The 24,309-nt window shown below is 38.7% G+C and overlaps 2 pseudogenes; one reads left to right on the top strand and one right to left on the bottom strand.

The window, feature by feature from the left end:
• Positions 1-1,200: 1,200 nt before the first annotated feature.
• On the bottom strand, positions 1,201-1,613 carry LOC100661823 (vesicle transport protein GOT1B-like; annotated as a pseudogene).
• Positions 1,614-11,802: 10,189 nt separating this feature from the next.
• Positions 11,803-24,309, top strand: part of LOC100663975 (protein Shroom3-like) — a 28,326-nt pseudogene continuing 15,819 nt past the window's right edge.

The raw sequence follows: 24,309 nt of genomic DNA, 5'->3' as shown, positions 1-24,309 counted from the left end.
GAAACAACGACTGCTTCCTAGTGCCTGTCAGGCAGCAGAAGTAGAAAAGACAACACATTATTTTCTTAGTGTTGTCTTTTTAAAAAGCAATAGCCACTTTAATTACAGTAAAATAACTTTAGCAGGTGCATTCAGAAATTTTCTCCATTACTCAAGATGAAGAGTGCTCACACGAAGCATACATCGTGCATATTGATTTTTCTGTTACAAAAAAGCTGAAAGTAAAGGAACAATGCAGCTTTAATGAGTAGCCCTTAAAAACTAGCCGTAAGTTTCACCTTTTAATATCTTTTGTTTTAAAGTAAACACTACCAATAGTTACTTTAATTTATGAAAAACAAAATAATAAATTACCTCTAAAATGAAAAAAAAAAATAGAGAAAAAAAGAAAGAAAAACTACATCACAACATGGAAAAATATATTTCATTTGCATCATTTAGTACCTTAAATAAAAGACTATTCACTGAGACAAGTGTGTAGCAGATTACTTCATAGTCAAGAGTTCTGTCTGTTAAGTGAACACGGGCAGATACTTAGGAGGTCAAACTCCCAAGAAGTTTGAGTACTTCTGGAGTGTGTTGCTGACCAAAAAAGCACTTGGTGAATGGTAATATAGTAACTAAAGAATGACCTTTGAGTATTCTAACAAAGAATATCTAGCTCAGATTTTCATCTGGCTTTAAAACATTAAGATTCAAAAGAACCATAACAGTTTTATTTTAACCATGTGTTAAAACAAAAAAAACAAAAAAAAAACAGTGATTCATAAATCAAAACTGGTTTTTCTTTGGTTTTAATACAATAAAATGACGTAACCCAATCTAACTCATCCATCACCACTTCCGGAGACACAGTGCAACTGGAAAGACTTTTTGCCACTGCAGTGGACACTTTTAAAAAGCAATGCCTATGGGTGCTCCTGTACCTTCAGAATAAAAAGAACAGGCATCCCAGTTCTCTAAAGATGGCTGTGTTTCACACATTGGAGAAAAACAATAAAAAGAGCCTTCAAGAGTTTCAATAAGGATTGTAACACAGATTTCATCTCCTACAGTTTGTTTGCTGACTACTTAGATCACTTCATTACAAACTTGTTTTCACTGCTTCTTTGCTAATTGCTATTTCATGTAATTTAATTTTGTGCTGAATAGTCTTCAAAGATTTTATAAATAATACAACATTTTAAATGAGTCTTCAGTTCACTTATTGTTATACATATTGTTGCTTCCTCCAACTTTATCTAATTCCAGGTAAATTCAAGAGGGATCAAGGAGGGCACTCTTCTAATAAAGCCAACAACCACAGTGAAAAAGCCTCTGAACAAGAAAAAGAACCCATAAATTTTGAAGATCATGCCTATGAAAGACCAACCGACAAGGACTACAAAAATATCACCCAGGAAAAATCCTGTAGCTTTCATTTTATGTTTTTGAAAGAAAAATCTGAATGTTCTTTCTAAACCAATTACAAAAGCCAAGCCAGCTACAAATTAAACATTTCCAATAGGCAGTAGTGCTTTGTCAAAAGAGAGAATCATTCCAAAGAACAGGAAAAACACTCCAAATCCTGTTAACCCCATTCCAGTTTTCTGGGTATCTGTTAAGGAGATCATGGCTGCAGTGATGAGGGCAGTGGCAGAAGCAGATGTAGTGGTAGCATTATGGGGAGCTCAGGTTGTGAAGCTGAGTCAGGAGAAATGAATTCAAGAAGTCTGGCGAAATCTTTTGATGAGCAATGTTTAATTTTTAGAAGTTCTCAGTTATCTAGCTTATCTTCTGGTGTTTGCGTGTTGTTGGTTATGATTTGTATCCTGCTAATGCCGTGCATTAGGGCCTCTAGTGTTGATCCTATTTTTTCTTCTATGAATTTTATAGTTTTGGCTTTATATTCAGGTCTTTTATCCATTTTGAATTAGTTTTTGTGTATGGTGTGCGCTATGGGTCCTGTTTCATTTTCTTGCAGATGGACATTCAGTTTTGTCAGCACCAGTTGTTAAAACGACTGTCTTTTCCCCATTTGGTGGACTTTGGGCCCTTGTTGAAGATCAGTTGACAGTAGGTGGATGGATCTATATCTGGGTTCTCAATTTTGTTCCATTGGTCAATATCTCTGTCGTTGTACCAGTACTAGGCTGTTTTGACTACCATAGCTATATAGTAAGTTCTGAAGTCACGTACTGTGAGTCCCCCTAATTTATCTTCTTCTCCAGTAGTGTTTTACTTATCCGGGGCTTCTTTCCTTTCCATAAAAAGCTAACGATTTAGGAGTGGCAGTATTAATTTCTGACAAAATACACTTTAAAGTTAAATCCACCACAAAGGATAAAGAAGGACACTACATAATGATTAAAGGGACAATTTACCAGGAAGATATAACCATATTAAATATTTATGCACCCAATGACAGGGCTGCAAGATGCATAAAACAATCTTTACCAGAATTGAAAAGTGTGATAGACACCTCCACAATTATAGTAGGAGACTTCAACACACCACTTTTGGAGGATAGGACTTCCAGTAAGAAGCTCAGTAGAGACATTGAAGATCTAATTGCTATAAGCAACCAACTTGACTTCATAGACTTATACAGAACACTCCACCCAACAGCTGCAAAGTATACTTTTTTTCTAGTGCACGTGGAACATTCTCTAGAATAGATCTCATATTAGGTCATAAAACAAACCTTTGCAGAATCCAAAACATCGAAATATTAAAAAGCATCTACTCAGACCACAAGGCCATAAAAGTAGAAATCAATAACAGAAAAATCAGGGAAAAGAAATCAAATACCTGGAAACTGAACAATACCCTGCTCAGAAAAGACTGGGTTATAGAAGACATTAAGGATGGAATAAAGAAATTCATAGAATGCAATGAGAATGAAAATACTTCCTATCAAAACCTCTGGGACACAGCAAAAGCAGTGCTTAGAGGCCAATTTATATCAATAAATGCACATATACATAAAGAAGAAAGAGCCAAAATCAGAGATCTGTCCCTACAACTTGAACAAACAGAAAGCGAGCAACAAAAGAATCCATCAGGCACCAGAAAAAAACAAATAATATAAATTAGAGCTGAACTAAATGAATTAGAGAACAGAAAAACAATTGAAAGAATTAACAAAGCCAAAAGCTGGTTCTCTGAAAAAAATAACAAAATTGATAAACCATTGGCTAGACTGACTAAAGAAATACAGCAAATAACCTGAAAAAGAACTGAGATGGGCCATATCACAACAAACCCAAATGAAATTAAAAGAATCATATCAGATTGTTACAAAAAATTGTACTCTAACAAATTTGCAAACCTAGAAGAAATCGATGAATTCTTAGAAAAACACTACCTACCTAAACTAACACAATCAGAAGTAGAACAACTAAATAGACCCATAACAAAAAAAGAGATTGAAAAGGTAATCAAAAAACTCCCAACAAAAAAAAAGCCCTGGTCCAGATGGCTTCATTGCAGAGTTCTACCAAACTTTCAGAGAAGAGTTAAGACCACTACTACTAAAGGTATTTCAAAGCATAGAAAATGATGGACTACAACCTAACTCATTCTATGAAGCCACCATCTCCCTGATACCAAAACCAGGTAAAGACACCACAAAAAAAGAAAATTACAGACCTATATCCCTCATGAACATAGATGCAAAAATCCTCAACAAAATTCTAACCATCAAAAACATCAAAAAAATTAATCTACTGCAACCAAGTGGGATTTATACCAGGTATGCAAGGTTGGTTCAATATTAGAAAAACCATTAATGTAATCCACCATACAAATAAAACAAAAGACAAAAACCACATAATCTTATCAATTGATGCAGAAAAGGCATTTGACAAAGGCCAACACCCATTCATGATAAAAAGTCTCAGCAAAATAGGAATAGAAGGAAAATTCCTCAACATAATAAAAGGCATCTATACAAAGCTAACAGCCAACATCATTCTAAAGGCAGAGAGCCTGAAAGCATTTCCCTCGAGAACAGGAACCAGACAAGGATGCCCTTTATCATCACTCTTATTCAACTTTGTGCTAGAAGTCCTAGCCAGAGCAATCAGGCTAGACAAAGAAATAAAGAGTATCCGGATTGGCAAGGAAGAAGTAAAATTATCTCTATTTGCAGATGACATGGTCTTATACACAGAAAACCCTAAGGAATCCTCCAGAAAACTACTGAAACTAATAGAAGAGTTTGGCAGAGTCTCAGGTTATAAGATAAACATACAAAAATTACTTGGATTCCTCAACATCAACAAAAAGAACATTGAAGAGGAAATCACCAAATCAATACCATTCACGGTAGCCCCAAGAAGATAAAATACTTAGGAATAAATCTTACCAAAGATGTAAAAGATCTATACAAAGAAAACTACAAAGCACTACTACAAGAAATTAAAAAGGACGTACTTAAGTGGAAAAACATACCTTGCTCATGGATAGGAAGACTTAACATAGTAAAAATGTCTATTCTTCCAAAGGCCATCTATGTATACAATGAAATTGCAGTCCAAATTCCAACGACATTTTTTAATGTGATGGAGAAACAAATCACCACCTTCATATGGAAGGGAAAGAAGCCCTGGATAAGTAAAGCATTACTGAAAAAGAAGAAGAAAGTGGGAGGCCTCACTCTACCTGAATTTAGAACCTATTATACAGCCACAGTAGTCAAAACAGCCTGGTACTGGTACAACAACAGGCACATAGACCAATGGAACAGGATTGAGAACCCACATATAAATCCATCCACATATGAGCAGCTGATATTTGACAAAGGCCCAGTGTCATTTAATTGGGGAAAAGATAGTCTTTTTAACAAATAGTACTGGCATAACTGGATATCCATTTGCAAAAAAATGAAACAGGACCCATACCTCACACCATGCACAAAAACTAACTCCAAGTGGATCAAAGATGTAAACATAAATACTAAAATGATAAAGATCATGGAAGAAAAAATAGGGACGTTAGGAGCCCTAATACAAGGCATAGGCAGAATACAAAACATTACTAAAAATGACAAAGAGAAACCAGAGAACTGGTAGCTCCTAAAAATCGAACACCTATGCTCATCCAAAGACTTCGCCAAAACATTAAGAAGACCACCTACAGATTGGGAAAGAATTTTCAGCTATGACATTTCCGACCAGCGCCTGATCTCTAAAATCTATATGATTCTGTTAAAACTCAACCACAAAAAGACAAACAACCCAATCAAAAATTGGGCAAAGGATATGAACTCGCACTTCACTAAAGAAGATATTCGGGTGGCTAACAGATACATGAGAAAATGCTCTCCATCATTAGCCATTAGAGAAATGCAAATTAAAACTACGATGAGATTCCATCTCACTCCAACAAGGCTGGTATTAATCCAAAAAAACACAAAATAATAAAGTTGGAGAGGCTGTGGAGAGATTGGAACTCTTATACACTGCTGGTGGGAATGTAAAATGGTACAACCACTTTGGAAATCTATCTGGCATTTCCTTAAAAAGTTAGAAATAGAACTACCATACGACCCAGACATACCACTCCTCGGACTATATCCTAGAGAAATAAGAGCCTTTACACAAACAGATACATGCACACCCATGTTTATTGCAGCACTGTTTACAATAGAAAAAGCTGGAAGCAACCAAGGTGTCCATCAACGGATGAATGGATAAATAAATTATGGTATATTCACACAATGGAATGCTACTCATTGATAAAGAACAGTGATGAATCTGTGAAACATTTCATAACACGGAGGAACCTGGAAGGCATTATGCTGAGTGAAATTAGTCAGGTGCAAGAGGACAAATATTGTGTAAGACCACTATGATAAGATCTTGAGAAGTAGTTTAAACTGAGAAGAACACATTCTTTCGTGGTTAGAAGAGGGAGGAGGGAGGGACGGTGGGAGAGGGTTATTTACTGATTAGATAGTAGATAAGAACTACTTTAGGTGAAGGAAAGGACAACACTCAATACAGGGAAGGTCGGCTCAACTGGGCTGGACCAAAAGCAAAGAAGTTTCCTGAATAAACCGAATGCTTCAAAGGTCAGCAGAGCAAGGGTGGGGTTTTGAGGACTATGGCTTCAGGGGTCATCTAAGTCAATTGGCAAAATAAATTCTATTAAGAAAACATTCTGCATCCCACTTTGAAGTGTGGCGTCTGGGATCTTAAATGCTAACAAGCGGCCATCTAAGATGCATCAATTGGTCTCAACCCACCTGGATCAAAGGAGAATGAAGAACACCAAGGTCACACGATAACTATGAGCCCAAGAGACAGAAAGGGCTACATGAAGTAGAGACTACATCATCCTGAGACCAGAAGAACTAGATGGTGCCCGGCCACAACTGATGACTGCCCTGACAGGGAGCACAACAGAGAACCCCTGAAGGAGCAGGAAAGCAGTGGGATGCAGACCCCAAATTCTCATAAAAAGACTAGACTTAATGGTCTGACTGAGACTAGAAGAATCCCGGCAGTCATGGTCCCCAAACCTTCTGTTGGCCCAGGACAGGAACCATTCCCGAAGACAACTCATCAGACATGGATTGGATTGGACAAGGGGTTGGAAGAGAGATGCTGATGAGGATTGAGCTACTTGTATCAGGTGGACACTTGAGACTGTGTTGGCATCTTCTGTCTAGAGGGGAGATGGGAAGGTAGAGAGGGTTAGAAACTGGCAAAACGGTCACGAAAGGAGAGTTTGGAAGGAGGGACTGGGCTGACTCATTAGGGGGAGAGTAAATGGGAGTATGTAGTAAGGTGTATATAAGTTTATATGTGAGAGACTGACTTGATTTGTGAACTTTCACTTAAAGCACAATAAAAATTATTGTTTTTTAAAGTTTAATGATTAGTTTTCCCATCTCTTTAAAGAATGTTGGTATTTGGATTGGGATTGCATTTTATTTGTAAACCGCTTTGGGTAAAATTGTCATTTTTACAATGTTGAGTCTACCTGTCCACGAGCATGGTATGTTTTCCCTTTATGTAGCTCTGTTTTGATTTCTCTCAACAGTGTTTTCTAGTTTTCTTCATATAGGTCTTTCACATTCCTGGTTAGATTTATTCCTAAGTATTTAATTTTTTTAGGGGCTATTATGAATGGTATTTATTTTCCTGATTTCTTTTTCATCATTCTCTTTATTGGTGTATAGAAATCCAACTGATTTTTGTATGTTTATCTTGTATCCTGCTATTTTGCTGAATCTTTCTATTAGTTCCAGTAGTTTCCTTGTGGTCTTTTTGTTTTTCTATGTATACTATCATATCATCTGCAAATAGGAACAGTTTTACTTCTTCTTTACCAATTTGGATGCCCTTTATTTTTTTTTCCTGCCTTATTGCTCTAGGTAGAACTTCCAGCACAATGTTTAATAGTAGTGGTGATAAAGGGTATCCTTGTCTTGTTCCTGTTCTCAAGGGGAATGTTTTCAGCCTCCCTCAATTAAGAATGATGTTGGCTGTTGGTTTTGGTTAGATGCCCTTATTATGTTGACAAATTTCCATTGTATACCTAGTTTATTGAGAGTTTTTATCAGGAGTGGGTGTTGGACTTTGTTGAATGCCTTGTCTGCATCATTTGAAATGATTATGTGATTCTCTTCTTTATATGGTGGATTACATTGATTGATTTTCTAATGCTGAACCATTCTTGCATACCTGGTATGAATCCTACTTGGTTGTGGTGTATTATTTCTTTGATGTGCTGCTGAAATCTATTGGCTAGAATTTTGTTGAGAATTTTTGCGTCTATATTCATGACAGATTTTGGTCTGTAATTTTCTTTTTTTGTGGTTACCTGGTTTTGGTATCAGGGTTATGCTGGCTTTGTAGAATGAATTCAGATATATTGCTTTCTTTTCTATGATCTGAAACAGTTTGAGTAGGACTGGTATAAGCTCTTCGCTGAATGTTTGGTGGAATTATTGAAGCCATCTGGGCCAGGGCTTTTTTTTTGTTGGAATTTTTTTTTTTTTAACTTTTTCAGTCTCTTCTCTTGTTATGGGTCTGTTCAAATTTTCAACATCATTTAGTGTTAGTTTGGGTAGGTAATGTGTTTCTAGACGTTTGTCCATTTCCTCTAGGTTTTCAAATTTGTTGGAGTATAGTTTTTCATAATACTCTGTTATGATCCTTTTTATTTCAACTGAGTCTATTGTAATGTCCCCCATTTCATTTCTCATTTGGGTTATTTGTGTCCTCTTCTGTTTTTCTTTTGTCAATTTGGCCAGTGGTTTGTTGATTTTGTTGCTCCTTTCAAAGAACCTTAGTTTGGTTTTTTTGATTCTTGCTATTGTTTTTCTATCCTCTTTTCATTTATTTCTGCTCTGATCATTATTATTTCCTTTCTTCTGGTGGCTGTGGGCTTTTTTTTTTTTGCTGTCGTCTTTCTATTCGTTCGATTTGTGTAGCTAATGCTTTGCTTTTGTCCCTTTTTTTCTTTTTTGATGTGTGCATCTATTTCTATAAATTGACTTTGAGGACGGCCTTTGCTGTGTCCTTAAGGGTTTGGCATGATGTGTTTTCATTCTCATTAGATTCTAGGAATTTTTAAATTCCATTTCTGATCTCTTCTATTACCCAGTGGTTTTTAAACAGGGTGTTATTCAGTTTCCACGTAACTGATTTTTTTTTTTTTCCTGGCTCTTCCTGTTGTTAGTTTCTTCCTTGATGGCGTTGTGGTCAGAGAAGATACTTTGTATTATTCCGGTGTTTTAGATTTCGTTGAGGATTGCTCTGTAGCCTAAGATGTGGTCTATTCTGGAGAATGTTCCACAAGCGTTGGAAAAGAATATGTACTTTGCAGTTGTTGGGTGGAGTGTTCTATATACATCTATGAGGTCAAGTTGGCTGATTGCGCTCTTTAGCTCTTCTATATCTTTGTTGAGTTTCTTTCTCGATGTTCTGTCCTTTACTGAGAGTGCTTTACTTAGAGTGGTGTGTTGAAGTCTCCTAGTATTATTGTGGAACTGTCAGTTTCTCTTTTCAGTGCTTTTAGAGTTTGTTTTATGTATTTTGGAGCCCCATCATTTGGTGTGTAGATGTTTATTATGGTTAAGACTTCATGATGGATCATCCCTTTAATCATTATATAGTGCCTTTCTTTGTCTTTTATGGTGAATTTTGTTTTAAAGTCTATTTTACCTGAGATTAGTATTGCCACTCCTGCTCTTTTTTGGTAGGTGTTTACTTGGTGTATATTTTTTCCATCCTTTGATTTTTAATAAATCTATGTCTTTGTTTCTAAGGTATGTCTCTTGTAGACAGCATATTGATGGACCCTTTTTTTTTTTAATCCCTTTCTGACACTCTCTGACTCTTTACGGGTGCATTTGGGCCATTTACATTCAGTGTAATTATTGATAGGTATGAGTTTATTGCTGTCATTTTGTAGTGCTTTTTTTCTGTGATCCTGATATTTTCTTTGTTCCTCTTACTCCCCAGTGCTGAGTTCCTTTTGCATGTGGATTTCTTTTGTTTTTATTGAGACTTTATGTTTTTCTTCTTTATTTTGATGAGTAGGTTTGTTAACTTTCTTTGTGCTTACCTTGAAATTTACCCTTATTTTCCTAGGTTTGAACCAGTCTGTTATTACTTGGTATCACCTTACCTTCCTCTCTATTAGAAAGTTCTATACCTACACAGTTTATCCCTCTTTTATTGTTCTGATGTTTTTGTCATTTACAGATTAACCTCTCTGGTTCCCTGTTGGAATTCTTTTGGTTTTGGATAGTCCTTGAGAGTTTATTTCCTAGGTTGGTATCTGGCTGGTGCTATCTTTCATCCTAGATTCAGGCTGTGGTCTGATGTTGTTTGTTCCCAAACCAAAGGACTCCCTTTAATAATTCTTGTAGGTTTGGTTTGATTTTTATATATCCCTTAATTTCTGTTTATCTTATTTACCCTCATATTTGAATGAGAATTTTGCATGATATATTATTCTTGGTTGGCAATTTTTTTCTTTCAAGGATTTTTTTTTTTTTTTATCCCATTGCCTTCTTGCTTGCATGGTTTCTGGCAAATAATCAGAGCTTAGTCTTATTGTTTCCCATCTTTATGTGACTCTTCATTTTTCTTGAGCTCCTCTCAGGATTCTTTGTCTCTGGTTTTAACAAATATGATTATGATATTCCTCGTTCATTTTCTCTTTGGGGGGTCTATCCTATATGGGGTTCATTGAGCTTCTAAGATGGTCAGCTTTTCATCTTTTATAATATTAGGGAAGTTTTCTGTCAGCAATTTTTCAATAATTCTCTCTGTGTTTTCTGTTTTCTCCCCGCCCCCTTCTGGAACTCTGATCACTTGCAAATTTTTGCTTTTGTTTGTATCCCACATAATTCTGAGGATTTCTTCATTTTTCTTTGTTCTTTTTTTTAAATTTTTCCTCAAACCAAGTCGTATCTGTACTTGTCTTCAATTTCATTGATCTTGTCCACTGTTTCAAACCTGCTCTTCAGCCCGTATATGACACTGTCCGTTTCTGAAATCTTGTTGTTTATGTTTTGAATTTCTAATTGTTCTTTTTGTATGATTTCTAATTGTGAATTTGTCTCAGCATTTTTTCTTGTATTACTTTCCTGAATTCTTCCATTTTTTTTTGTCTGTATTTTCCACAAATTTGTCTGCCTTTTCCATGAATTTGTCTGTTTTTCCCTCATTGTGCTTCAACTTTTCAATAGCTCTGAATATTAGAGATTTGAATTCCCTACCAGGTAGTTCTAGTGCCTTTTCTTCTACTGGAAAGTCCTCTGGTGTTTTATTTTGGATGTCTACTGGAACCGCCCTGTCCTTTTTTTTTTTTTTTAATATGTTTTGATATTTTTGCTGTGTTTGGGATATTCAGTAATTATTTTCTTCATTTATTTATTGTACATTTGTTTGTTTCAACCTACTTTTTTGTTTTATTTTGTTATGTTTTAGCAGGTGTTGTGTGCTTGTCTTTGGGCATGATACTTTTCACCTCCTTGTCCAATGGGCAGGGCCAGTTGCTCAGCTATGGTGCAGCACGACAGGTCCAGCTGAAGAAGAGGGGCTGGGATGGGTTGTTTGTGGCAGTCCCAGGGCTGACAGGGGCAGGAATCAGTGCAGGGCAGGTTCTGGTACTCTGTGCCTCTGCTGCTCGGGGGTGTGATTTTCAGCACATGATGCATGTAGGCAGGAAGGAGGGGGGAGGTTGTGATGTTTGGAGCTAAGATGGGTATGGAAAAGAAGAGTAAAAGGAGAGAGAAATAGAAGTCAAAATCGAACAAAAAAAGTGCAAAGGGAACTTGCTGTTAGAGTGAAGAAATGAGAAACTGAGAAATGGAGAAAAACAAAAAGAGAAAAGAAAAGAAAAAGTAAAGTAGAATAAATAAAAATTAGAAAAGAAAAGTAAAAAGCCCCCAGGAATGCCACCAGTGCAGCTGTGAAGAACAGGGTAGTGGCTCCCAGGCTGTGCAGTACAGCCTGGCTAGAAGAGTCTCCCAAGCAAAGAAAATGAAGAGAAAACAAACAAGAAAAACAAAAACAAAAAAAGGAAATGTCCCCAGGGATCCCACCAGCCCAGCTTCGCAGACCCGAAAGGTAGCTCCCAAGCTGGGCAGTACAGCCTGGCCAGAAAGGGCTCCCAAGCCACCAAAACAAAAACAAATAAACAAAAAAACAGAAAAAAAAAATCCTGAGGACCCCACCAGCATGGTGGCACTGACCAGGGAAGCAGCTCCCCAGCTGAGTGGCACTTCACAGCCTTTCAGGAAGAACCAAAGCTGCCACGTGGAGCCAGGTGTTTGAGAAAGAGGGGAGGGAGGTGATGAGAGGCAGGAAGGAAACCAAAAGGCACAGACTAAAGCAACATCAGCAACAAGCAAATGACATTGATGGAGACAGCCAGTGTGGGCGGGGTGAATCCAAGCAGAACAGGGCCGAATCCAGTGCCTCCCGGCCAAGAGACTGCAGCCAGAAGGAAGTGGCAGAGTCCCAGTGGGGGGAATTAAGGGTGAAAGGGTCAAGTGTATATTGCCAGTTACCAGGTGCTGTGTCTTCTGCTGGGAGCTCTGTGAATCTGCTTTCCCATACTCCCTGTCCACCAGAGAGATTCAGTTTGCCAGCACCGTTTGTTAAAAAGAATGTCTTTTCCCCATTTAATGGGCTTTGGTTCTTTGCCAAAGATCAGCTGACTTTAGGTGGATGGATTTACACCTGGGTGCTTGGTTCTGTTCCATTGGTCTATATGCCTGTTTTTGTATGTGCCTGTTTGTCTATATATGCCTGATTTGACTACTGTGGCTGTATAGTAGGTTCTGAGATCAGGTAGTGTGAGGCCTCCTACTTTGTTCTTTAGTAATTCTTTGCTTATATGAAGCCTCTTCCCTTTCCATATAATGTTGGTGATTAGTTTTTCCATCTCATTAAAGAATGTTGGAATTTGGATTGGTATTGCATTATATCTGTAAATTGCTTTGGGTAGAATTGACATTTTCACAATGTTGAGTTTTTCTATCCATGAACATGGTATATTTTTCCATTCTTGCAATAGTGTTTTTCAGTATTCTTTGTATAGGTCTTTTGTGTCCCTGTTTAGATTTATTCCTAAGTATTTTGTCTTTTTAGGGGCTGTTTGTAAATGGTATTGTTTTCCTGATTTCCTTTTTGAAATTATCTCCTTTGGTGTATAGGAATGAACAGATTTTTTTTTTACTCTATTCAGCATCTTTTTTTTTTTTTGGACTTTAGTTAAAGGTTTACAGAACAAACTAGTTTCTCATCAAACAGTTAGTACACACATTGTGCCGTGACATTGGTTAACAACCCCACGACATGTCAACGCTCTTCTTTCTCAACCCCAGGTTCTCTATTACCAACTTTCCTGTTCCCTCCTGCCTTCCAGTCCCTGCCCCAGGGCTGGTGCATTCCTTTAGGCTTGCCTTGTTCCATGAGCCTGTTCAATCTTTGGCTGAATGGTGAACCTCAGAAGTGACCTCATTACTGAGTTGAAAGGCTGTCCAGGGGCCATACTCTCAGGGTTTCTCCAGTCTGCGTAGGGCCAGCACGTCTGGTCTTTCTTTTTGAATTAGAACTTTGTTCTACATTTTTCTCCAGCTCTGTCCAGGACCCTCCATCGTGATCCTTGTCAAAGCAGTCAGTGGTGGTAGCAGGGCACCATCTCGTTGTACTGGACTCAGTCTGGTGGAGGCCATGGTAGATGTGGTCCATTAGTCCTTTGGACTAATCTTACCCTTGTATCTTTAGTTTTCTTCATTCTTCCTTGCTCCTGAAGAGGTGAGACAAGTGGAGTATCCTAGATGGCTGCTCACAGGCTTTTAAGACCCCAAATGCTACTCACCAAAGTAGAATGTAGAACATATTCTTTATAAACTCTATGGCAATTGAGCTAGATATTCCCCCACGATCATGCTCCCCACAGCCCTCAGCCCAGCAATTCGGTCCCTCAGGGAGTTTGGATGCGTCCATGGAGCTACCATAACCTGGCCTTGTACAGGTTGTGCTGGCTTCCCAAGTATTGAGTACTGTCTTACCCTTCACCAAAGTTTCCACTTATCTATTGTCTATTAAGTGTTTTTCTATCCCCACCCCTCCCCTCCCTCATAACCATTAAAGATTGCTTCTTTTTGTATGTAAACTTTTTCATGAGCATTTACAGTAGTGGTCTCATACAATATTTGTGTTTTTGTAATTGACTTATTTCACTCAGCATAATGCCCGCCAGATTCATCCATGTTATGAGATGCTTCACAGATTCATCATTGCTCTTTATCATTGCTTAATACTTCATTGTGTATATGTACCATGTTTGTTTATCCATTCATCTGTTGATGGACATCTAGATTGTTTTCATCTTTTTGCTATTGTGGACAATGCTGCAATGAACATGGGTGTGCATATGTCTATTCGTGTGACCACTCTTATTTCTCTAGGATATATTCTTAGGAGTGGGTTTGCTGGATCATATGGTATTTCTTTTTATACCTTTCTAAGGAAGTGCCATATTGTTTTCCAAAATGGTTGTATCATTTTGCATTTTGCATAAGAGTTCTGATCTCCCTTCAACCTCTCCAACGTTTATTTCCTGTTTTATTGATTTGTGTCAATAATGCCGGGCTGAGGTGGTATCTCATTGTAGTTTTCATTTGCATTTCTTTAGTGGCTAGAGATCGTGAGTGTTTCCTCATGTGTCTGTTGGCCACTTTAATGTCTCCTTTGATGAAGTGTCTGTTCATTTCCTTTGCTCATTTTTAAAATGAATTATTTATCTTTTTGTTGTAGAGGTGTTGAATTTTCTTGTAGATTTTAGAGATCAGACCTTTTTCTGATTTGTAATAGCCAATATTTTTTTTCCCATTCTGTAGGTTCTCTTTTTACTCTTTTGGTGAAGTCTTTTGATGAGCACAAGTGTTTAAGAAGATCCCATTTATCTAGCTTATCTTCTGGAGCTTGTGTGTTGTTTGTTGTGGTTTGTGTCCTGTTAATGCCATGTATTAGGACCTCTAGCATTGATCCTATTTTTTCTTCTATGAACATCATGGTTTTTGGCTTTATGTTTAGGTCTTTGATACATTCTGAGTTAGTTTTTGTATATGATGTGAGGTATGGGTCCTGTTTTTTTTTTTTTTTTTTGCAAATGAACATCCAGTTTTGCCAGCACCATTTGTTAAGAAGACTGTCTTTTCCCCATATGATGGACTTTGGGCCCTTGTAGAAGATCAGGTGACTGTAGGTGGATGGATTTACATCTGAGCTCTCAATTCTGTTCCATTGGTCATTGTATCTGTCATTGTACGAGTAACAGGCTGTTTTGATTACCATAGCAGTATAGTAGGTTCTGAGATCAGGTAGTGCAAGTCCTCCTACTTTATTCTTCAATAGTGCTTTACTTATCCGGGGCTGCTTCTCTTTGGATATAAAGTTAATGATAAGTTTTTCCATCTCTTTAAAGAATGTTGTTGGTACATGGGATTGCATTGTATTTAAAAAATTGCTTTGAGTGGAATTGTCATTTTCACAATGTTGAGTCTACTTATCCATGAGCATGGTCTGTTTATGCGTTTATGTAGATCTCTTTTGTTTTCTTGCAGGAGTGTTTGTAGTTTTCTTTGTATAGGTCTTTTACATCGCTGGTAAGGTTTATTCCCAAGTATTTTCTTTTTTAGGGATTATTACAAATGGTATTGTTTTCCCGATTTCCTTTTCATCATTTTCTTTATTGGCGTATAGGAATCCAACTGATTTTTGTATGTGTATCTAGTGTCCTGCTACTCTGCTGAATTTGTTAGTTCCAGTAGTTTTCTGGTGGAGTCTTTTGGCTATTCTATGTATAGTATCATATCATCCACAGTATCATATCATCCACAAATAGGGAGAGTTTAACTTCTTCATTACCAATTTGGATGCCCTTTATTTCTGTTTCTTGCCTTCTTGCTCTAGTTTTCAGGACTTCCAACACAATGTTAAATAGGAGTGGTGATAAAGGGCATCTTTGCCTTGTTCCTGTTCTCGAGGGGAATGTTTTCAGCCCCTCTTCATTAAGAATGATATTGGCTGTTTGTTTTGCATCTATGCCCTTTATTATTGAGAGTTTCCATCAGGAATGGGCATTGGACTTTTTTGAATGCCTTTTCTGTATCTATCGAGATGATCAAGTGATTTGTCTCTTTTTGTTTATATGGTGGATCACGTTGATTGATTTTCTAATGTTGAACCATTCTTGCATACTTGGTCCTGGTATATTATTTTTGTGATATGATATCGACTTGATGGCACTGGGTGGATTGAATTTTTTTGGCTAGAAGTTTGTTAAGAATTTTTACATCTATATTCATGAGGAATATTGGTCCATAATTTTATTTTTGTGGTGTCTTTGCCTGGTTGTGGTATCCGGGTTATGCTGGCTTCATAGAATGAATTCAGAAGTATTGCTTCCTTTTCTATGTTCTGAAATATTTTGAGTAGTGCTGGTTTAAGCTCCTGTCTGAATGTTTGGTAGAATCCTCCAGTGAAGCCATCTGGGCTAGGGATTTTTTTTTTTTTTTGTAGGGAGTTTTATTTATTTATTTATATTACCTTTTCAATCTCTTCTCTTGTTATGGGTCTGTTCAGACTTTCAACATCATTTTGTGTTAGTTTTGGTAGGTAGATTTTTTTTGTTGGAGTATAGTTTTTCATAATACTCTGTTAGAATCCTTTTTATTTCAGTTGGTTCTGTTGTAATGTCCCCCATTTCATTTCTTATTGTTTTTCTTTTGTCAATTTTGTCAGTTTGTTGACCCTTTCAAAAAAACATTGTTTGGTTTTGTTGATTCTTTCTATTGTTTTTCTATTCTCTATTTCATTTATTTCTCCTCTGATCATTGCTATTACCTTTCTTCTGGTGGCTGTGGGCTTCTTTTGCTGTTCTCTTTCTATTTGTTCAAGTTCTGTAGCTAATGTTATGATTTTGTCCCTTCTTTTTTGATGTGTGCATCTATTGCTATAAATTGACCTCTGAGGACTGTCTTTGCTGTGTCTCAAAGGTTTTGGTATGATGTGTTTTCATTCTTGTCTGATTCTAGGAATTTTTTTTTATTCCATCTCTGATTTCTTCTAGTACTCAGTGGTTTTTAAGCAGGGTGTTATTCAGTTTCCATGTTTTTTATTTTTTTTTTCCCTTGCTCTTCCTGTTGTTAATTTCTACTTTGATGGCACTGTGGTCAGAGAAAATACTTTGTATTATCTCCATGTTTTGGATTTTGTTGAGGGTTACTCTGTAGCCTAAGATGTGGTCTATTCTGGAGAATGTACCATGTGCATTGGAGAAGAATGTGTACTTTGTAGTTATTTTGTGGAGTGTTCTATATATGTCTATGAGGTCAAGTTGGCTGATCGTGCTCTTTAGCTCTTCTGTATCTTTGTTGAATTTCTTTCTGGATGTTCTGCCCTTTACTGGGAGTGGTGTGTTGAAGTCTCCTGCTATTATTGTGGAACTGTCAATTTTTCTTTTCAGTGCTGTTAGAGTTTGTTTTATGTATTTTGGAGCCCTGTCATTGGGTGTGTAGATGTTTATTACGGTTAAGTCTTCATGATGGATTGGCCTTTAATCATTACATAGTGCCCACCTTTGTCTTTTACACAGTGGATTTTGTTTTAAAGTCTATTTTATCTGAGATTATTATTGCCACTCCTGCTGTTTTTTGGTGGTTATTTGCTTGGTATATTTTTTCCACCCTTCGATTTTTAATAAATTTACATCTTAGTTTCTAAGGTGTGCCTCTTGTAGACAGCATATTAATGGATCCTGTTTTTTTAATCCATTCTGTCACTCTGTGTCTCTTTATGAGTGCATTTGGACCATTTACATTCAGTGTAATTATTGATAAGTGTGAGTTTATTGCTGTCATTTTGTAGTGCCTTTTTTTTTTTTTTTTTTGGTGGTACCAACATTTTCTTTGTTCCTCTTAGTCTCCTGTGGTGAATTCCTCTTGTTTGTGAATTTCTTTTTCACTTCTTTTGTTTTCTTAGATTTTGTTTTTACTGAGGCTTTACGTTTTTCTTCTTTGTTTTGATGAGTAGGTTTGTTAACTTTCTTTGTGGTTACCTTGAATTTTACCCTTATCTTACTAGGGTTAAATCAGTCTGTTATTACTTGGTATCACCTTGCCTTCCTCTCCATTAGAAAGTTCTATATGTACACTGTTTATTCTCTTTTATTGTTATAATGTTTTTTGCCATTTACAGATTAACTTCTCTGGTTCCCTATTGTAATTCTTTTGTTTTTGGATAGACCTTGAGAGGTCATTTCCTAGTTTGGTATCTGGCTGCTCAATCTTGCATCCTAGTTTCAGGCTGTGGTCTGATGTTGTTTGCTCTCAGACTGAAGGATTCCCTTTAATAATTCTTGTAGGTTTGGTTTGGTTTTTACATATTCCCTTAATTTCTGTTTCTCTGAAAGTGTCCTAATTTCACCATCATACTTGGACAAAAGTTTTGCAGGATATATTATTCATGTTTGGCAATATTTTTCTCTTAAGGTTTTACATATATCATCCAGTTGCCTTCTTGCCTGCATGGTTTCTGCCAAATAATCAGAGCTTAGTCTTATTGTTTCTCCTCTTTATGTGAATTTTTGTTTTTCTCAAGCTGCTCTTAGGATTTTTTCTTTGTCTTTGGTTTTAGTGAGTGTGATTATGATACGCCTTGGTGTTTTTCTTTTGGGGTCTATCCTATATGGCTTTCATTGAGCTTCTTGGATGGTCAACTTTTCATCATTCTTGGTATTAGGGAAGTTTTCTGTTGGCAATTCTTCAATGATCTTCTCTGTGTTTTATGTTTTCTTTCCCTGTTCTGGAACTCTGCTCCCTCACGATTTTTGCTTCTGATTGTACCCCAAATAATTCTCAGGGTTTCCTCATTTTTCTCCATTCTTTTTCTGAGTTTTCCTCAGAGTTGTATCCAAGTGTTTGTCTTCAAATTTCACTGATCCTACCTTCCATCATTTCAAACCTGCTCCTCCACCCTTCTATGACACTGTCCATTTCTGAAATTTTGTCGTTTATCTTTTGGATTTCTAATTGTTGTTTTTGTATGATTTCTAGTGGTGAATTTATTTTATATTTTGTTCCTGTATTATTTTCCTGAATTCTTCCATTTTTATCTATATTATCCATATTTATCTATATTATCCCTGAATTTGTCTGCCTTTTCAGTAAATTTATATTTTTTCTTCATTTTGTCTGCTTTTTGCTTCAACTCTTGGCTATCTCTGAATATAAGAGATGTGAATTCCCTGTCAGGTAGTTCTAGTGCCTTTTCTTCTACTGGAAAGTCATCTGGTGTTTTATTTTGGTCACCTACTGGAACCATCCTGTCCTTTTTTTTATATGTTTTGATATTGCCTACTGTCTTCGGGACATTCAGTAGTTATCTCCTTTGTTTCTTGATTGTAGATTTGTTTGATTCATCCTTCTTTTTTGTCTTGTTTTGTTATGTCTGAGCAGGTGGTCTATGCATTCTTTGTTGTTTGCTCATCTGTAGTTGTGATACTTTTCACCTCCTTGTCCAATGGATGGGGCAGTCATTCAGCTATGGTGCAGCAGGGTAGGTTCAGCTGAATAGGAGAGGGTGGGATGGGTTGCATGTGGCATATAGTAGGGCTGACAGGATGGGCCAGGAATCAGTGCCAGGCAGGTTCCAGTAGGCCGTGCCTGTGCTGCTTTGAGGTTTGATGTTCAGTGTACAGTGCAGATAGGCAGGAAAGAGGTGGAGGTTGTGATGTATGGAGCTAGTATGGGTATGAGAAAAAGGAGAGAGAAACAGGTGCCAGAAACAAACAAAGGAAAAACAAACAAACAGTAACAAAGAAGAATGCAAAGGGAGCTTGTTGTTGGAGTGGAGAAATGAGAACCTGACAAAAGGAGAGAAGCAAAAAGGAAAAGAAGAAAAAATGAGACAAAAAATTGGAAAATAACATGGAAGGTCAGCCTAATTGGACAGGATTAAAAGTAAAGAGGTTTCTGAGATAAAATGAAAGCTTCAAAGGATAGCGAAGCAGGGGCTGGGGTCTGGGGAACTTGGTTTGAGAGGACTTCTAAATCAATGGGCGAAACAATTCTATTATGAAAACACTCTGCATCCCACTTTGAATTGTGGCACCTGGGGTCCTAAATGCCAACAAGCAGCCATCTAAAATACATTAATTGGTCTCAACCCACCGGGAGCAAAGGCAAAGGAAGAACACCAAGGTCACACGACAACTAAGAACCCAAGAGACAGAAAGGGCCACTTGAACCAGAGACCTACAATATCCTGAGACCAGAAGAACTAGTTGGTGCCCGGCCACAATCGATGTCTGCCCTGTCAGGGAACACAACAGACAACTCCTGAGGGAGCAGGAGACCAATGGGATGCAGACCCCAAATTCTCATTAAAAGACCACACCTAATGGTATGATTGCGACTAGAGGAATCCCAGAGACAATGCTCCCCAGAACTTCTGATGGCACAGGACAGGAACCATCCCCGAAGACAAATCATCAGGCATGAAAAGGACTGGTCAGTGGGGGGGAGAGAGATACTGATGAAGAGTGAGCTAATTAAATCAGGTGGACACAGGAGAGTGTGTTGGCACCTCTTGACTGGAGGGGGGATGGGAAGATAGAGAGAGAGGGAAGAAGGTAAAATTGGCACGAAACGAGAGACTGTAAGGGCTGACTCAATAGGGGGAGAGCAAGTGGGAGAAGGGAGTAAGATGTATGTAAACCTACATGTGACAGACTGATTGGAATGGTAAATGTTCACTTGAAGCTTAATAAAAATTAAAAAAAAAAAAAATTGGAAAATAAAAAAGAAGAAAAGTCACCAGGGGTCCCACCAGTGCATCCACGAAGACCAGGGAAGTCTCCCAGGTTGCACAGTATAGCCTGGCTAGAGGCGGTATAGATGTCACACAGCACCGGATTTTCAGGAGACAGGAAAAGAAGGTAATTATAGACAGACAAGAACTGAGAAATGAAGAAAGACAAAAGGGGAAAAAGAGAGAAGGAAAAAAGAAAAAAAATTAAGAAAATAATGGGAAAAAATGCCCCCAGGGATCTCGCTTGCACGGCTGCACATATTGGGGGAGTGTCTCCTAGGCCAGTAGTGCAGCCTGGCTAGAAGGGGCTCCCCAGTGTGAAAAGAGAAATAAAAACAAAGATACAAGCAAAACAAAACAGAACAAAGGAAGACAAAACAAGCCAAAAAAAAAAAAAAAAAAGCCCCAGGGATCCCACCAGTATGGATCCCCAGTCAAGTGTGGTTTCACAGCCTTTCAAGGAGAAGCAATGATGGCACACAGAGCCAGGCATTTGAGAGAACGGAAGGGGAGGTGGTGTGGAGGCATGGAAGAAACCAAAAGAGATGAAAAGAAGCAACACTAACTCAGGGACACAGCCAGTGTGGATGGGGCAAATTCAAGTGGCCCGAGGAGGATGCAACTGCCTCCTGGCCATGAGACTGTGGCTGGTGGGAAGCAGAGGAGGCTGAAGAGGGAGGGGAAGAAATGTGGGGGTTAGGAAAGCATATATCACTCATTACCAGGTGCTCTGTCTCCTGTTGGGAGCTCCATGAAACTGCTTTCCCGTGCTCCTTGTCAGCCGATCTCTGACAAGTCCAAGATCTGACAAGGAATCCACGCTGCGTTAGCTAATAAGGCACCTTGGCACATAACTCTCCTTGCTTTCAGTCTCTGTCAGTTTCTTATTCCATTCAGTGTTTGGCTGAGTTCTTTATCTTTTCATTTGACACTTCAGGTTTCTGGAATGATGTTTGTCTCCGTTTTATTTAGTTTTTCAGATCTTTGCTGTGGAGGGATGGCATGGTACTTCTGTCTATGGTGCCATGTTGGCTGGAAGTCAGAATGAACTGATTTTTGTATGTTGATCTTGTATCCTGCTACTCCGCTGAATCTTTCTATTAGTTCCAGTAGTTTCTTGTGTTGTTTCTTTTGGGTTTTCTACGTATAAGATCATCTCGTCAGTGAATAGGGATAGTTTTAATTCTTCCTTTTCAATTTGGATAACATTTATTTCTTTATATTGCTTTATTGCTCTGGCTAGGACTTCCAGCCAATGGTAAATATGAGTGGCGATAAAGGATATTCTTGTCTTTTTTCCATTCTCAGAGGGAATGCTTTCAGCCTCTCTCCATGGAGAATGGTGTTGCCTGTTGGTTTTGTAGAGATGCCCTTTATTTTGTTGAGGAATTTCCCTTCTGTTTCAGAGTGGTGGTGGCCATGCAGGTGGTGACCATGAAGCAGGTGGTGGCAGAGATGCAGGTGGTGATGGCAGTGTGGGTGGTGATGGTGGTGTGGGTGGTGACCATAATGCAGGTGCTGTTGGTGATAAAGATGATGATCATGATGCAGGTGGTGGCGGCAGTGTCAGTGGTGACCATGACGTGGGTTGTCACAGAAGTGTGGGTGGTGAGGGCGGTGCAGATGGGTACTATTATGCAGGTGGTGGTGGTGGTGCGGGCGGTAGAGGCAACGTGGGAAGTGGAGGAGACATGGGTGGTGACCATGATGTGGGTGGTAACAATGGTGCAAGTGGTGGTGAGGGCACAGGTGGTGGAGGCAGCATGGTTGGTTTTAGCAGCACAGATATTAACATAGTGCAGGTGGCAACCACGATGACAGTGTGGCAAAGGTCGGTGGTGGCCATGGTGTGTATGGTCAGTGGTTGTGGAAAGGGTGGTGGTGGCAGCATTGGTAGGGGCAGTGCAAGTGGTGATGCCAGTGCAAGTAGGGGTGACATTGGTGACAACAATGGCACAGGTAACAGTGGCAAAGCAGGTGGTGGTGGTGGTGCATGTGGTGGAATCGGCACAGGTGTTGGCAGTATTGTGGGTGGTGGACTCTGCACCGGTTGTGGCCGCAGGGTGGGTGATGGCAGAAAGCAATTTGAAGTACTGTGTTTTTAAACTTAAAGCTGTATTTCCCACTGTAAGCACCCTAAACTGGATTACAAGTTTCTTGAGGCTTGAATCTGCGTGTATAATTCTCTTTATCACTGCTAAACACTTAGCCCAGTGTTGGACACATTGTTGTTAGCTGCCATGTAGTCAGTCCTTGACTCATGGTGATGCCAAGCCACAACAGATGGAAACCCTGCCTGGTCCTGCCTCTTCCCCAAGATCAGTGTGTTATTGGAATGCTGTGATTCATAGGGTTTCTCTTGGCTGCTTTTCAGAAGTAGATCACCAGGCTTTTTTTCATAATCTGTGTTAGTCTGGAAGCTCCACTAAAACCTGTTCAGCAACATAGCAACATGAAAGCCTCCACAAACAGAATGGTGATGGGTGGATATGAAGTGCATTGGCTGGGAATCCAACCCGAGTGTTCACATGGAAGGTGAGAATTTTAACACTGATTCACCAGTACCCTCACTGTGCATACCCAACCCACTGCCATTGAGTCGATTCCGACTCATAACGGCCCTATAGGACAGAGTAGAACTGCCCCATAGAGTTTCCAAGGAGCGCCTGGAGGATTCAAACTGCCGACCTCTTGGTTAACAGCCCTAGCACTTAACCATTGTGCCACCAGGGTTTCCTACTGTGCATACAGAGGAGTGTTAATGATGCATATTGTAGGGCAATGCTGTTCAGCTATATGCTTCCCCTTCTAATGGAATCAGCTTGGCTCTTCCCTAAAAAAGCACACTGGGGTTGAATTCAGGATGGACCAGGGCTAAGGTACAAGGCCAGGAGTGGCATGGCTGGGCCAGCGACCAAGGCCGAGGAATGCCTTAGCAATAGGAAGGAAACCGTCCAGGCCTGGACATGAAGTCCCTGGGAACACTGACTGCCCAAGGACATGGGAGAAAAACAATGAGCCTTGGTTCCAGCTGGAATAGTATATAAGCTTGTGTTCCTTGCTAGGTGCTTGTGGAGAGCTGAACTGGTCCAGCCACCACCCTGGGCCACAGTTCTGTAAGTAAGCTTTCCAAACAAACCATACATATGTCGTGACCACTGGTTCCAGAGACTTTCTCAGTCTCTTGGAGATGCGGCTGACCTTGGGTTCAGGTGCCGCTGGGTTGTTACCCAACACATGTTGAAATGAAATAAGCAAATTCGTGTTTTACAAGTCTTGGTCCCTCTGCTCCTAAGCAATCAGCAGCCAGTCAATCCTACTCCAGTGTTTTTCATAGCTGTGAAGAAATTGACATTTATTTATCCATTCAGCAAGTTACTTTTTACCTCCTACTGTGGGCCTAAGGATAACATAAAAAATTAAAATCATGATTACTATATTCATTTTATAGTTCTTATTTTTTCCCACAACCAGTAAGTTTCAGAAAGCCCTGGGATAAGAAATTTGCCCAAAGAGATGTATTTTATGTTAAATTGGGCACAGGTGATTTAACTTCCCATTAAAGCCCACTATCTGGCTTGTCTGTGGGGTAAGGATGCCTGGCCCCGGACTGCATGCCAACTACCTCCCGATCCTAAGTGTTTGAACTATTTCCTTCACTGGTTGTTTTGCCCTCTTAATAGGCCAAAGACCTGCATCATCTCTTCCTTATGCCAGATTATTTGACTCCATTTTTCATGAATTTGTGAGATGCCATCTCTATGTACAGCTTTTTTTTAATAAAAATAATAATATGGTAAGTCATAATTATGTAAAATGATTAAGTCTTTGACGTGGGAGGAACCTTTGTTCTTGTGGTTCATGTTGTCACCACTACTGCATAATTGTCTTTGTTGTTTCTTTGCCATGGATTTCTGTGTTTCTCCTTTGTTATACATTATTATTATTATTATTTCCTTTAAAACAAACTCTCCTC

This window comes from Loxodonta africana, chromosome 4 (assembly GCF_030014295.1).
Source record: "Loxodonta africana isolate mLoxAfr1 chromosome 4, mLoxAfr1.hap2, whole genome shotgun sequence".
NCBI lineage: Eukaryota > Metazoa > Chordata > Mammalia > Proboscidea > Elephantidae > Loxodonta > Loxodonta africana.
This window is presented reverse-complemented; position numbering and strand designations above follow the sequence as displayed.